Source organism: Hippopotamus amphibius, chromosome X, assembly GCF_030028045.1.
Source record: "Hippopotamus amphibius kiboko isolate mHipAmp2 chromosome X, mHipAmp2.hap2, whole genome shotgun sequence".
NCBI lineage: Eukaryota > Metazoa > Chordata > Mammalia > Artiodactyla > Hippopotamidae > Hippopotamus > Hippopotamus amphibius.
In genome coordinates, this window is record NC_080203.1 from 115,678,342 (window position 1) to 115,693,846 (window position 15,505).

Here is a 15,505-nt window from a genome sequence, read left to right on the forward strand (position 1 = left end):
AGATGGGGACAAAACCTGACTGGGTGGGCTTATAGGAAAAAAGCAGAGAAATTGGAGAGTGAACAGAAGCAACTCTATTATTTAATACAGAAGAAATAACAATGCATGTGCATGCTGGTAGGAACGGTCCAGTAAATAGGGGGAAATTGGTGATGCAGTAGAGAGAAGAGGATTGCAATTGCAGCAGCCATGACCTTGGGGGGGGGGGGCGGGTGGAATCTAGCGCACAGGTGGAGGGACTGCTCTTGGCCGGAAGCATCAACAAGTCACACATCTTATTGGAGAGGAAGTAGAGTATATGGGGCCAGATGCGGGGGGCGCGGGGGGTGGGGGGGAGGTGCGGGTAGCTGTGGTGCTGGGAACTCATGGAAGTTCTAATTCTTTCCATGTTCTTAGTGAAGTAGGAGGCAAGGTCAAGCTCAGCTGAGAGAGTGAAACTAGGGAGAGGAGAGGTTGAAAGTTTGAGGAGGGAGTTTTTCAAAAATACAGTGCTGAATTTTGCTTGAATTTCTATGAGTTGGGGGACAAGTTTTTTATTCAATAGTTAGAGCACAAGATACACAAAGCCTGGAATGAGCTAACCCAAAGGCTTAGGTTCATAGTAAGATCAGTGTTCACCGAAGTGGGGGAAGAGGAGGGTGCAAAGGACACCAAGATGCCTGCTGCAGGACAGGAGGTACCCTGTTCTGTTCACCGGGTAGCAACTGAGGCTGCCAGTAATTCGCCATGTTGGCCAATGTTGGACCCCAGTGTGAGGTCTGTCGGTGCCTCCAGAAAGTAACAGGTGAGGAGCCTCCCCTCCAACTTGCCCATTTCCTCCCTTCAAATGGAAGACGGGATGTAGAGGGTCAAACAGGGGTGACATGGGGTGACAATGGCAGTGAGGTGAGCCAGGGGACTGCTATGAGGAAGGAGAGAAGAAGCCAGTTCTAACTATTCTACACGCCAAGGAGCTCCACGCGAAGGCAACATTTCTCAACCATGGTCCCCAGACCAGCAGCATCAGTTTCACCTGGGAAACTGTTAGAAATGCAAATTCTTGGGCCACGTCTGCGACCTACTACATCAGAGCCTCTGAGGAAAGGGCCCAGCAAGCTGTGTTTTAACCAGCACATTCTGATGCCAACAGAAGTTTGAGAAACACAGCTTAAAGGCAGCCTGGAAAAGTTTCTATCTGCTCTTATCCAGTAGTGCCACCTATTGGGCAAGCTCTTCAGATGCTGAGAGATTAATACAAACACTAGGGAATTTTCCTTTTATTTTTCTTAAATAACTTTACAAACCCAAAACAAAAGGCAGCCTTCTTATGACCCTTCACATTATGCAAACACAAATTTTACATGGCTGTAATGAATGTATGGAGATGCTTATATTTTGGTTTTCTCCATAAAACTCTCTGTACCCACTTTCTATGTATTAGCCCAATAGAACGTAAAGTCATTATTTTTATTGTAAAATTCCACTATAATGAAATTACATAGTCACGGTGACCACATTTTTCAAAGTAAACCGGACACATGGTCTAAGTATAAACAAACAGATGGAGACAATGTGGCCTAATTTTTGGAATTAATATCCCAAGAAATCGTAGAAGTTTGTTATCATATCACAAATTAGTCCATTGCCCCATGGTTTTAGATGCTTGAGCTTTTACCAGTAGCAATAAATAATAAAGCCATAAGAAGCTTTGTACAATAAACTGGGGTTTTTTAAGTTGTTTCTTTGGGATTAGAAGAAATCTCTAAAGTAAAATGTCCAGGTCTGATAATATCACAGCATTATTTAAAGTAAATAAACAAAAAACAGAAATAATCTAAACGTATTAACAAAAGAACTGGTAAGTTATGGTAGAGTCATCACATGTGCTATTCTGCTGCCATCATCGATCATGCCCACAACAAGCTTAAAACAACATATTATCAGGGAATTTTGTCAAGGTTGTGGTTTCCTAGCATCTTTGGAACACCTTTCCTGTGTTGGTCCTGCCTCCATAGTAGAAGCCAGAAAACTTGCTTTGTCAGCTTCCCTTGCAGACAGATTTATATGTGACCTAGGGTTCTTCCATCAGACATACCAAAGTAAGACTTTGATTCAAAAGTGAGCAATGTGAAGAAGCTGGAAACACGTGGAATCCGATTTCTGGTGAGGGTGGCATTGACTTCCAGCATTCGGAGGTCCTGGTATCCAGTCCTCAGCATCATGGATGCAAACTCTGGGTCCGTGTCCAGTGGTCTTCACCTGGTGGTGGGGTTCGACCACTACTCCTGGCTGAAGAGCCTTTAAGCCCAACTCTCTGGCCCTCTTAGAGATCTGTGAACTAATTTCCTTTAATAAATTCCTTTTCTGCTTGTATGCTTGTTCTAATACTTATGCAGTGGAATAAAACATCCTAAAACTTTGTGGATTACGTGGCTTAAAGTAGGGTTTCTCAACCTCAGCACACTGACATTTGAGCCAGATAATTCTTTGGGGGGAAGGGGCTGTCCTGTGTCCTGTAGGATGTTTAGCAGCATCTGGTCTCTACTCACTAGACGCCAGGAACACACCCCTCCAAGTTGTGACAACAAAAATAATGTCTCCAGACATCGCCAAATATCTCTTGGGGGCAAAAATCTCCCCCAGTTGAGAACAATAATCAGATACTGGAGAATGTCTTGACTGGGAGGTTCTGGCTTGAGGTGTCTCATGCAGTTGCAGCCAAATGGTGGTTAGAGCTGGAGGGTGGCTGGGAATCTCTGTCATGTAGATTCAGGACCTCTCCACATGGTCTCTTTGTACGGACTACTTTGGGCTTCTTCACACCATGGTGACCTCAGGTGAGCTGAACAGCTTATGTGGAAGCTCAGGGCTCCAAGAGGGTGTCCCAAAAGAAATGGGCAGAGGCACACCTCAGAGATGTTGGGGGTTCAGTTCCAGACCACCACAGTAAAGCAAATATCACAATAAATCGAGTCACACAAATTGTTTGGTTTCCCAGCGCATATAAAAGTTATGTTTACACTATAACACAGTCTATTAAGTGTGCAATAGCATTATGTCTTAAAAAAACCAATGTGCATCCCTGAATTTAAAAATTCTTTATTGCTAAAAAATGCTTAACCATCATCTGACAATGTGGGGTTGCCACAAACCTTCAATTTGCTTAAAAAATTTTTTTGCAAAGCACAATAAAACAAAGTGCAGTAAAAAGAGGTACATCTGTAATGCCTTTTGTGACCTACCCTCAGAAGTTACATGTTACCACTTCCACCATAGTCACAGGATTCAAGTGGAGGTTACACGGACTCCACCTCTGATGGGAAGAGTGTCACGGTTCCACTGTAAGATCATGTGGGATGGGAAATGTTGTAGAAACTTTGGAAAATCTGATCTGTCACAGTGCTCAACATCATTACTCACCAGAGAAATGCAAATAGCATTAGATATTGCATCTCTTTCCTGGGTTTGTAACCCAAAGGAAATAAATGCATATGTTCACCAAAGACACAAACAAGAATGTTCAGAGAAGCTTTATTCAGCAGAATTAGAAACGGGAAAAAAACCAAATGTCTAGCAACAGGCGGATGGATATATAAATTGTGAGCTATTCATTCAATAGACTGTTACATTGCAATATAAAAGGACTAACAACTTATATATACAACATATGAATATGAATTTCATAGACATTATGCTCAGCAAAGAGGTCAGACACGTACACATGGTGTAATTCCATTTCTGTAATATTCAAAAACAGGAAAAACTAATCAGTGGTGATGGAAACAGAGGAAATGGTTACCTCTGGTGGGAGGATGGGATGAATACTGACTGGAAAGAGACACAAAGAACTTCTGGAAGGCTGGGGATAATATAGATTTTGATCTGGGTGGTGATTACACAAGTATATACATATGTAAAAGTTGATCAAGGTATAGAGTGTATTAGTGCCCTTTAAGTACTTTATTTTATCTCCCAATTAAAAAAGTAGAAATAAATGCCCTTTTCTGTTTAAAGTAGCTATTGGATTCTGTCAGTTACAACTAAGACCCTCCTCACCTAAGAAGGATGGTGGCCCTCACCACTGGAAGACCAGGGTCACACTGCAGCCACCATGCTCCTGTGTGGCCAGCCCCTCGGCAAATTAGGCCCACTGGAAAACCACTTCCACTCAGGATGCACACAGGAGAATTTTCCTACAGGACAGAAGTCCACAACCAAGCATGGTAACTCTAAAATATTAAAAGCTGGGGACCCAAAAAATGTAGATGTTGACAATACCAGTGAATAGCAACTTGTACACAGCTGAAGGATAAGTTAGGAAGCTGAAGTGTTACACTGAGAAATTTTCCCAGAACAGAACACAAAGAGATAAAGGGATGAAAAGAATGAAGAGAATTGTAGAGATAGATGCAAGAAAGATTCAGTAGTTACAAGCGTCCTCTAAAAGTTACTTCCAAAAGGAGATAATCAAAGCAACATCCAAAAGATAATAGTCAAGAAATTCCCAGGATTGAACCCAAACAAAAGTCAGATTGAGAGCGACCTCTGAGTGCTAATCAGTAATAATAATAATAAAAAGCACATCTAGACACTGTAGCAAATTTTCAGAACAAGAAGGATAAAAAGTTTCCTAAAAGCTACCAGAACAAAAAGCTCAGAAAAAAATGAGAATGGGGTTGATGTAAGATTTCCTGTCAGGAAAACGGATGCAAAAATATTGTTAATTGCTGAAGTCAAGTGATAAACACATGGGCGTTCACTATATTATTCCCCCTACTTTTCTGTAAAATTACTTTTTATGATAAAAAGGTTTCTTCTCTGTTTTTCTTTTTTTTTTATGGATGCAAGAAGATAATAAAGTAATACCTGCAAAGGACCGAGGGAAAATATCTTTGAACTTTTGAATTCTCTATCCATTCATATTGTCAAAGAATGAAAGCAAAATAAAGACCGTTTTCAGACTACAAGGACTCAAAAATGTTATCATACCAGAAGCTCCAAGAGAACTTCACCAAGGAGAAAAATGAAACTAAAAGAAATGATGGGGGAATTCCCTGGCAGTCTAGTGGTTAGGACTCTGCACTTTCACTGCGGTGACCCGGGTTCAATCCCTGGTTCAGGAACTAAGATCCCACAAGCCATGCGGTGCTGCCAAAAAAAAAAAAAAAAAAAAAAAGTGAATGGGATACAAGGAGAAATAAATCAGTAAAATATGTGCTAAATTTAAGCTATTATTGCTTATAAAAAGTATGACCTTTGGGACTTCCCTGGTGGTGCGGTGGTTAAGAATCCACCTGCCAATGCAGGGGACACGGGTTTGAGCCCTGGTCCAGGAAGATCCCACATGCCACGGAGCAACTAAGCCCGTGTGCCACATCTACTGAGCCTGTGCTCTAGAGCCCGTGAGCCACAATTATTGAGCCCATGTGCCACAACTGCTGAAGCCCACGCACCTAGAGCCTGTGCTCTGCAACAAGAGAAGCCACAGCAATGAGCAGCCTGTGCACCACAATGAAGAGTAGCCCCCGCTTGCTGCAACTAGAGAAAGCCCGTGTGCAGCAACAAAGACCCAACACAGCCAATAAATAAATTAATTAAATTAATTAATTAATTTAAAAAAATTATGGCCTTTGACAGCAAATTGTAACGAAAATTCAAGATACATCAATGTGGAATTGGCCAGAGAGGGAGGAAGAGGTGAAATTTAGAGAAATAAAAGCTTCAAAGCGTCTCATTTTGTCATTTGAGGAGAGGAGCACGCCTCAACATTGAATCTGTATTTTATTAAAGAGCCATTTCTGATTCAGCAGGTCTCAGGTGGGCCTGAGATTCTGCAGTTAAAATACACTCCACAGAAAAGGGAAGCCTCTTACACTGCTGGTGAGAATGTAAGTTGGTGCAGCCACTGTGGAAAACAGTACGGAGGTTCCTCAGAAAACTAAAAACCGAACTACCATATGATCCTGCCACCCCACTCCTGGGCATATATCCAGAAAAAACTATAATTCAAAAAGATACATGCACCCCTATGTTCACAGCAGCACTATTCACAATAGCCAAGACATGGAAACAAGCTAAATGTCCATCAACAGAGAAAAGGATAAAGAAGATGTGGCACGTATATACAATGGAATACTACTCAGCCATAAAAAAGAACGAAATAATGCCATTTACAGAAACATGGATCCAACTAGAGATTATTATACTAAGTGAAGTAAGTCAGAAAGAGACAAATACCATGATATGACTTATATGTAGGATCTAAAATATGAGACAAGTGAACCTACGTATGAAAGAGAATCACTGACATAGAGAATAGACTCGTGGTTGCCAAGGGGGAGGGGCGGAGTGGCAGTTTGGGATTAGCAGATGCAAACTGGTATGCATAGAATGGATAAACAAGGTCCAACTGTATAGCACAGGGAACTATATTCAATATCCTGTGATAAACTATAATGGAGAAGAATATGAAAAATAATGTATAGATATGTATAACTGAATCACTTTGCTGTACAGCAATAATACATTGTAATTCAACTATACTTCAACAAAAAAAAACAGAAAAAAAATAAAATACACTCCACAGAATCTAAAAAATACAACAAACTAGGGAATATAACATAAAAGAAGCAGACTCACAGATATAGAGAACAAACCAGTGGGGCGGGGGGGGGGCAATATGGAGTGGGGGAGCAAGAGGTACAAACTATTGGGTGTAAGACGGGCTAAAGGATGTATTGTACAACACGGAGAATATAGCCAATATTTTACAATAACTGTAAATGGAAAGTAACCTTTAAAATTGTATAAAAATAAAAATAAGATAAAATAGTAAAAAAATTTAAATTAAATTAAAAAACACACTCCACAGAAGACACTTTGAGCAGCAAGGCTTTAAACTACATTGTGGTTAAAATTGTGTTGACTCAGGGTGAATGTATCCTAAACTTCTCTCACTTGGTTTCAAAAATGTAAAAATGAAAGGTACAGTGTTTCAAAAAATGCCCAGGGACATGATTTTATAAATCATGGACTGGAAGGGAAGTGAAAACCCACAGGAGTAAGGACAAGTTTAACATGCAGGCGCATAGAGTCCAGGAAGGACCTGACCCAGATAGTAAAGTCTGGAATTTCTTTTTTGCTTTATTTTGTTCTAATTTTTAATTTTCATTTTTCAGTTTTACTGAGATATAATTAACATACAGCACTGTATAAATTTAAGGGGTAAAGCACAATGGCTTGACCTACATAATTGTGAAATGATTGCCACAATAAGTTAACATCCATCAGCTCAAACAGATACAAAAAAAGAAGAAAAATGTGTTTTTCCTTGTCATGAGAACTTTTAGGACCTACTCTCTTACCAACGTTCAAATATACCACACAACAATGTTAGCTATGGTCATGATGTTGTACAGTACCTCCCTAGTACTTAATTATCTTATAACTGTAAGTTGGTACCTTTTGATCACAAGTCTTGAATTTCAAATCCAACCAAGAAGTAAGGACCCCCACACCCCCAGATTCCCAGTGGGGAAACAGTTCATGGTCCCCTGGCTATATCTGAAGGTGAACAAGTCCTACCTATCCCCTGGAGAGTGGAGCTAGAAACAAACTGCCCGTGATAGAGCAAGAAAGCAAGGACTTCCCTGGTGTCACAGTGGTTAAGAATCCATCTGCCGACACAGGGAACATGGGTTCGATCCCTGGTCCACGAAGATCCCACATGTCGAGGAGCAACTAAGCCCGTGAGCCACAGTTACTGAGCCCGCGTGCTGCAACTATTGAAGCCCATGCACCTAGAGCCCATGCTTCGCAATGAGAAGCCCACACACCAAAGGGAAGAGTAGTCCCCGCTTGACACAACTAGAGAAAGCCTGCACACGCATCAGTGAAGACCCAATGCAACCAAAAAAAAAAAAAAGGCAGAGAAATTTGCACAGGCAGGCACCAGGTATGCATTTTGTGTGAGCTCCTGCTTCGGAACTATGATATGCCCACAGAGCAAAAGCCCTGAGCCACTGACTTTGGTCTTCAAGACACTGGGCTGAAGCCATCATAAAATGACTTTCCATGGAGAGTGAGTGGGAGAAAAAAAAAGCCTCCATGACAATGAGCATTCAAACAAAAACTACAAAGGCCAAAATGAAACCCAACACCACAAAAGGAAGCCAACATCTAAGAGGAGTCATATAAAAGAAAGTAGAAATAATACAACAATGTGGAAAGGACTTCAAATAAGTGCATTTAAAAAAAAAAATCAACAAATGAAAGCAGGTGCTATGAACCAAGAACAGATGGAAATCTTGATAATTTAAAGACAGGAAGAAAGATGGTGGCGAAGTAGAAGGAGGTGGAATGCATCTCTCTCCACAGATGCATCAGGAATACACCAAAAGACGCAATAATTCCCATAGAGAACAAACACCAGCAAACGACCTCGGACACCAGAAAGGTCTGCAAAGATCCCGACATAACTGGTATTTGTTTGACTCAACACTCTGCCATTAGTCTGGGGCTTGGACAGTCTTCTTGAAACCCCTTTATTGCCGGGACAAGCAACCTCTGAAGTCTGGACTACTCCATCAGAAGTCAAGTAGGAGGCTCTGGGGAGGGAGCACTGAATCCAGGATGCTAGACTACTAGGGAGTCCTCAGACACAGGGAAGATTAACTGCAGAGAACTCTCACAGAGCCCTGTATCAGAGGCTAAGACTCGGCTTCGCCCAACTGTCTGCAACTGCTAGTGCTGGACACCTCACACCAAACTACAAACAAGATAGGAACACAGACCCACCGATCAGCACAAAGACTACCTAAAGCCATATTAACCTCACAGATACCCTAAAACACACCACCTGACACAGCCCTGCTCATCAGAGAGAAAAGACACAGAGCCACACACTAGAAAGCAGACACCAGACCCCCCCCACCAGGAAGCCTACTCAAGACACTGGACAAACCCCACCACAGGGGGCAGAGGGCAGAAACAAGAGGAATTACTACTAAGCAGCACAGGGAAAGGAGACAGCAAATTCTATAAATTAGACAAAATAAGAAAACAAAGAAATACCATGCAGGCAAAGGAGCAGGAAAAAAACCCACAAGACCAAATAAGTGAAGAGGAAATAGGAAAACTGCCTGAAAAAGAATTCAGAGTAATGATAGTAAAGATGATCCAAAAATCTCGATAACAAAATACAGAAAATACAAGAAAGAGTTAATAAGGATTCAGAAGAACTAAAGAGCAAACAAATAGTAATAATAAAATAACTGAAATTAAAAATACTCTAGATGGTATAGACAGAATAACTGAGGCAGAAGAATGAATAAGTGAGTTGGGAGATAGAATGGGGGAAATAACTGCCACAGAGCAGGAAAAAGAAAAAAGAATAAAAAGAATGGAATACAGTCTCAGAGACCTTGGTGACAACATTAAGCACACCAACATTCAAATCATAGGCATCCCAGAAGAAGAAGAAAAACAGAAAGGGTCTGAGAAAATATTTGAAGAGGTTATAGTGGAAAACTTCTCCAACATGGGAAAGGAAATAATTAACAAAGTCCAAGAAGCACAGAGAGTGCCATACAGAATAAAGCCAAGGAGAAATACACCCAGGCACATATTAATCAAACTAATGACAATTAAACACAAAGAAAAAATATTAAAAGCAGCAAGAGAAAAGCAACAAATAGCATATGAGGGAAAACCCATAAGGATAACAGCTGATCTCTGCAGAAAATCTGCAGGCCAGAAGGGAATGGCAGGATATACTGAAAGTCCTGAAAGAGAAAAACCTACAGCCAAGAATACTCTACCCAGCAAGAATCTCATTCAGATTCGATGGAGAAATCAAAAGCTTTATAGACAAGCAAAAGTTAACAGAATTCAGCACCACCAAACAAGCCTTACCACAATTGCTAAAGGAATTTTTCTAAGTAGGAAACACAAGAGAAGGAAAAGACCTAACAAAAACAAACCCAAAACAATTAAGAAAATGGTAATCAGAACACACATGTCAATAATCACCTTAAATGTAAATGGATTAAATGCTCCAACCAAAAGACACAGACTGGCTGAATGGATACAAAAACAAGACCCTTCTATATGCTGCCTACAAGAAACCCACTTCAGACCAAGGGACACATACAGACTGAAAGGAAGGGGATGGAAAAAGATATTCCATGCAAATGGAAGTCAAAAGAAAGCTAGAGTAGCAATACTCATATCAGACACATTAGACTTTAAAGTAAAGACTATTACAAGAGACAAGGAAGGACACTCCATAATGATCAAGGGATCCATCCAAGAAGAACATATAACAATTGTAAATATCTATGCACCCAACATAGGAGCACCTCAATACATAAGGCAAATGCTAACAGCCATAAAAGGGGACATCAACAGTAACACAATAATAGTAGGAGACTTTAACACCCCACTTACATCAGTGGACAGATCACCCAAAGAGAAAATAAATAAGGACACACAAGCTTTAAATGACACATTAGACCATCTCGACTTAATTGATATTTATAGGACATTCCATCCAAAAACTACAGAATACACTTTCTTCTCAAGTGCACACGGAATATTTTCCAGGATAGATCACATCTTGCAACACAAATCAAGCCTTGGTAAATTCAAGAAAACTGAAATCATATCAAGCATCTTCTCTGACCACAATGCCATGAGACTAGACATCAATTACACACACAAAAAAAAAACTGTAAAAAATACAAAGACATGGAGGCTAAACAATATGCTATTAAACAACCAAGAAATCATTAAAGAAATCAAAGAGGAAATCAAAAAATATCTAGAAACAAATGACAATGAAAACACAACAACCCAAAACCTATGGGATGCAGCAAAAGCAGTTCTAAGAGGGAAGTTTATAGAAATACAGTCCTACCTCAATAAACAAGAAAAATCTCGAATAAACAACCTAACTTTATACCTAAAACAATTAGACAAAGAAGAACAAAGAAACCCCAAAGTGAGCAGAAGGAAAGAAATCATAAAGATCAGATCAGAACTAAATGAAAAAGAAAGGAAGGAAACAATAGCAAAGATCAATGAAACTAAAAGCTGGTTCTTTGAGAAGATAAACAAAATTGATAAACCATTAGCCAGACTCATCAGGAAAAAAAGGGAGAAGATGCAAATCAACAGAATTAGAAATGAAAAAGGAGAAGTAACAACGGACACCACAGAAATACAAAAGATCATGAGAGACCACTACAAGCAACTATATGCCAATAAATTGGATAACCTGCAAGAAATGGATATATTCTTAGAAAAATACAGTCTTCCAAAACTGAACCAGGAAGAAATAGAAAATATGAACAGACCAATCACAAGCATGGAAATTGAGACTGTGATTAAAAATCTCCCAACAAACAAAAGCCCAAGGCCAGATGGATTCACAGGTGAATTCTATCAAACATTTAGAGAAGAGCTAACACCAATCCTCCTCAAACTCTTCCAAAATAGAGCAGAAGGAGGAACACTCCCAAACTCATTCTATGAGGCCACCATCACCCTCATACCAAAACCAGGCAAAGATGTCACAAAAAAAGAATATTACAGGCCAATATCACTGATGAATATAGATGCAAAAATCCTCAACAAAATACTAGCTAACAGACTCCAACAGCACATTAAAAAGATCATACACCTGAAAAGAAGCGAGAGAGTAGCACAGACATATATATACTACCAACTGTAAAATAGTCAGTGGGAAGTAGTTGTATAACAAAGGGAGTCCAACTCGAGGATGGAAGATGCCTTAGAGGACTGGGGCAGGGAGGGTGGGGGGGACTCGAGGGGGGGGCGTCAAGGAAGGGAGGGAATACGGGGATATGTGTATAAAAACAGTTGATTGAACCTGGTGTACCCCCCAAAAAAAATAAAAAAATAAAAAAATAAAATTGACCTTTCATACTTGAAAAAAAAAAAAAAAAAAAAGATCATACACCAAGACCAAGTGGGGTTTATCCCTGAGATGCAAGGATTCTTCAATATATGCAAATCAATCAATGTGATACATTATATTAACAAATTGAAGGATAAAAACCATATGATCACCTCAATAGATGCGGGAAAAGCTTTTGACAAAATTCAACATCCATTTATGATAAAAGCTCTCCAGAAAATGGGCATAGAAGGAAATTACCTCAACATCATAAAAGCCATATATGACAAACCAAAAGCCAACATCATTCTAAATGGGGAAAAACTGAAAGAATTCCCTCTAAGAACAGGAACAAGACAAGGGTGCCCACTCTCACCATTATTATTCGACACAGTTTTGGAAGTGCTAGCCACAGCAATCAGAGAAGAAAATGAAATAAAAGGAATCCAAATTGGAAAAGAAGTAAAATTGTCACTCTTTGCAGATGACATGATATTATACATAGAAAACATTAAAGACACTACCAGAAAACTGCTAGCACTAATTGATGAATTTAGTAAAGTAGCAGGATACAAAATTAATGCACAGAAATCTCTTGCATTCCTATACACTAACAATGAAAAATCAGAAAGAGAAATTAAGGAAACTCTCCCATTCACCATTGCAACAAAAAGAATAAAATACCTAGGAATAAACCTGCCTAAGGAGGCAAAAGACCTGTATGCAGAAAACTATAAGACACTGATGAAAGAAATCAACGATGATACAAACAGATGGAGAGACATACCATGTTCTTGGATTGGAAGAATCCACATTGTGAAAATGACTGTACTAGCCAAAGCAATTTACAGATTCAACGCAATCCCTATCAAATTACCAATGGCATTTTTCACAGAACTAGAACAAGAAATCTTACGATTTGTATGGAAACGCAAAAGACCCCAAATAGCCAAAGCAATCTTGAGAAGGAAAGACAGAGTTGGTGGAATGAGGCTTCCTGACTTCAAACTATACTACAAGGCCACAGTGATCAAGACAGTATGGTACGGCCACAAAAGTAGAAAGGAAGATCAATGGAACAAAATAGAGAACTGAGGGGTAAACCCAAGCACATACAGGCACCTTATCTTTGACAAAGGAGGCAAGAATATACAATGGAAAAAAGACAGCCTCTGCAATAAATGGTGCTGGTAAAATTGGACAGCAACATGTAAAAGAATGAAATTAGAACACTTCCTAACAGCATACACAAAAATAAACTCAAAATGGATTAAAGACATAAATGTAAGGCCAGACACTATAAAACTCCTAGAGGAAAACATAGGCAGAACACTCTATGACATACATCAAAGCAAGATCCTTTGTGACCCACCTCCTAGAATCATGGAAATAAAATCAAGAATAAACAAATGGGACCTCATGAAACTTAAAAGCTTTTGCACAGCGAAAGAAACCATAAACAAGACTAAAAGGCAACCCTCAGAATGGGAAAAAATAATTGCCTATGAAACAACGGACAAAGGATTAATCTCCAAAATATACAAGCAGCTCATGAAGCTTAATACCAAAAAAGCAAATGACCCAATCCACAAATGGGCAGAAGACCTAAATAGACATTTCTCCAAAGAAGACATACAGATGGCCAACACACACATGAAAAGATGCTCCACATCACTCATCAATAGAGAAATGCAAGTCAAAGCCACAATGAGGTATCACCTCACACCGATCAGAATGGACATCATCAAAAAATCTAGAAACAATAAATGTTGGAGAGGGTGTGGACAAAAGGGAACTCTCCTGCACTGTTGGTGGGCATGTAAGTTGGTAGAGCCACTATGGAAACAGTTTCGAGGTTCCTTAAAAAATTAAAAATAGAACTACCATATGATCTAGTAATCCCACTCCTGGGCATATACCCAGAGAAAGCCATAATCCAAAAAGAAACATGTACCATAATGTTCACTGCAGCACTATTTACAATAGCCAGGACATGGAAGCAACCTACATGCCCATCAACAGATGAATGGATAAAGAAGATGTGGCACATATATACAATGGAATATTACTCAGCCATAAAAAGGAATGAAATGGAACTATATGTAATGAGGTGGATAGACCTAGAGTCTGTCATACAGAGTGAAGTCAGCCAGAAAGCGAAAAATAAATACTGTATGTTAACTCATATATATGGAATCTAAAAAAAAAAAGAAGAAGAAGAAATGGTACTGATGAACCCAGTGACAGGACAAGAATAAGGATGCAAATGCAGAAAATGGACTGGAGGACACGAGGTTGCGGGGGCGGGCGGGCGAAGGGGAAGCTGGGGCGAAGGGGAAGCTGGGACAAAGTGAGAGAGTAGCATAGACATATATACACTACCAACTGTAAGACAGATAGTGGGAAGTTGCTGTATAACAAAGGGAGATCAACTCCATGATGGGTGATGCCTTAGAGGGCCAAGACAGGGAGGGTGGGAGGGAGTCGCGGGAGGGAGGGGATATGGGGATATATGTATAAATACAGCTGATTCACTTTGGTGTACCTCAAAAGCTGGTACAAGAGCGTAAAGCAATTATATTCCAATAAAGAGCTTAAACAAAAACAAACAAACGAAACAAAACACAGGCAGTGCACTCGGCGGTCCCCCACGCTGCCTCTTGCTACAACAGTGTTTTTTGATGGAACGGATACTGGGACATCCCTCGCTCCAGCCTCCAATCACCCTCCAACCTTTTTTTCAGTCGCCACCTTCAGAACCAGCCCCTCACCTGTCCTCGGCCACCAGGACCACCAACACCATTTTTTTGAGCTTAACTCCTTATTAGGGATCAACCACGAGCTCCCAGATTCGGCAGAATGATTCCACCGGGGTGGAGACCACCGACAACCGCCTGGGCAACACGCATCTGCGGGCCTCCCGCACCTACCTGTCCCTGGGCTCCTGTTTCCACCACCGCGACGTGGCTCTGGAGGGCCTGGGCCGCTTTTTCCGCGAACTGGCCGAGGAGAAGCGCGAGGGCCCTGAGCGTGTCTTGAAAACGCAAATCCAGCGCGGCGGCCGCGCCCTCTTCCAGGACGAGCAGAAGCGTCTCAGGACGCGCGGGGGGAAACCCGGGACGCCGTGGAAGCCACTGTGCTCGGGAGAAGAGCCTGAACCGGGCCCTGGGGGACCTGCACGCCCCGGCTCTGCCCGCGCAGACCCCGGCCTCTACCACGTCCTGGAGAGCCGCCTCCCAGGTGAGCAGGTGCAACTCATCCAGAAGATGGGCGACCACCTGCCCAACCCCCGCAGGCCCGCTGCTCCCCAGGCGGGGCTGGGCCGGTCTCTCTTCCACAGGCTCACCCTCCAGCACGACTAGCGGCCTCCGGAGCCCAGCGGCCCTTGAGGAGCCCCTCTCTGCATCCCCTAGGCAGCTTTTTAACCACCCTGGAGTCCTCTCCCAAGCCTTGGACCAAATGGAAACAATAAAGCTTTTTGCAGCAAAAATAAAGGGATTTGCCTGGTGGCCCAGTGGGTAAGACTCCATGCTCCCAAAGCAGAGGACCTGGGTTTGATCCCTGGTTGGGGAACTAGATCCTGCATGCGGCAACTAAGTGTCCTGGTCC

The 15,505-nt window shown here is 41.2% G+C and overlaps 1 pseudogene; it reads left to right on the plus strand.

Annotated features, from left to right (window-relative positions):
• The first annotated feature begins 726 nt into the window (after positions 1 to 726).
• Positions 727 to 15,258, plus strand: LOC130841577 (ferritin light chain-like; annotated as a pseudogene).
• Positions 15,259 to 15,505: the final 247 nt, after the last annotated feature.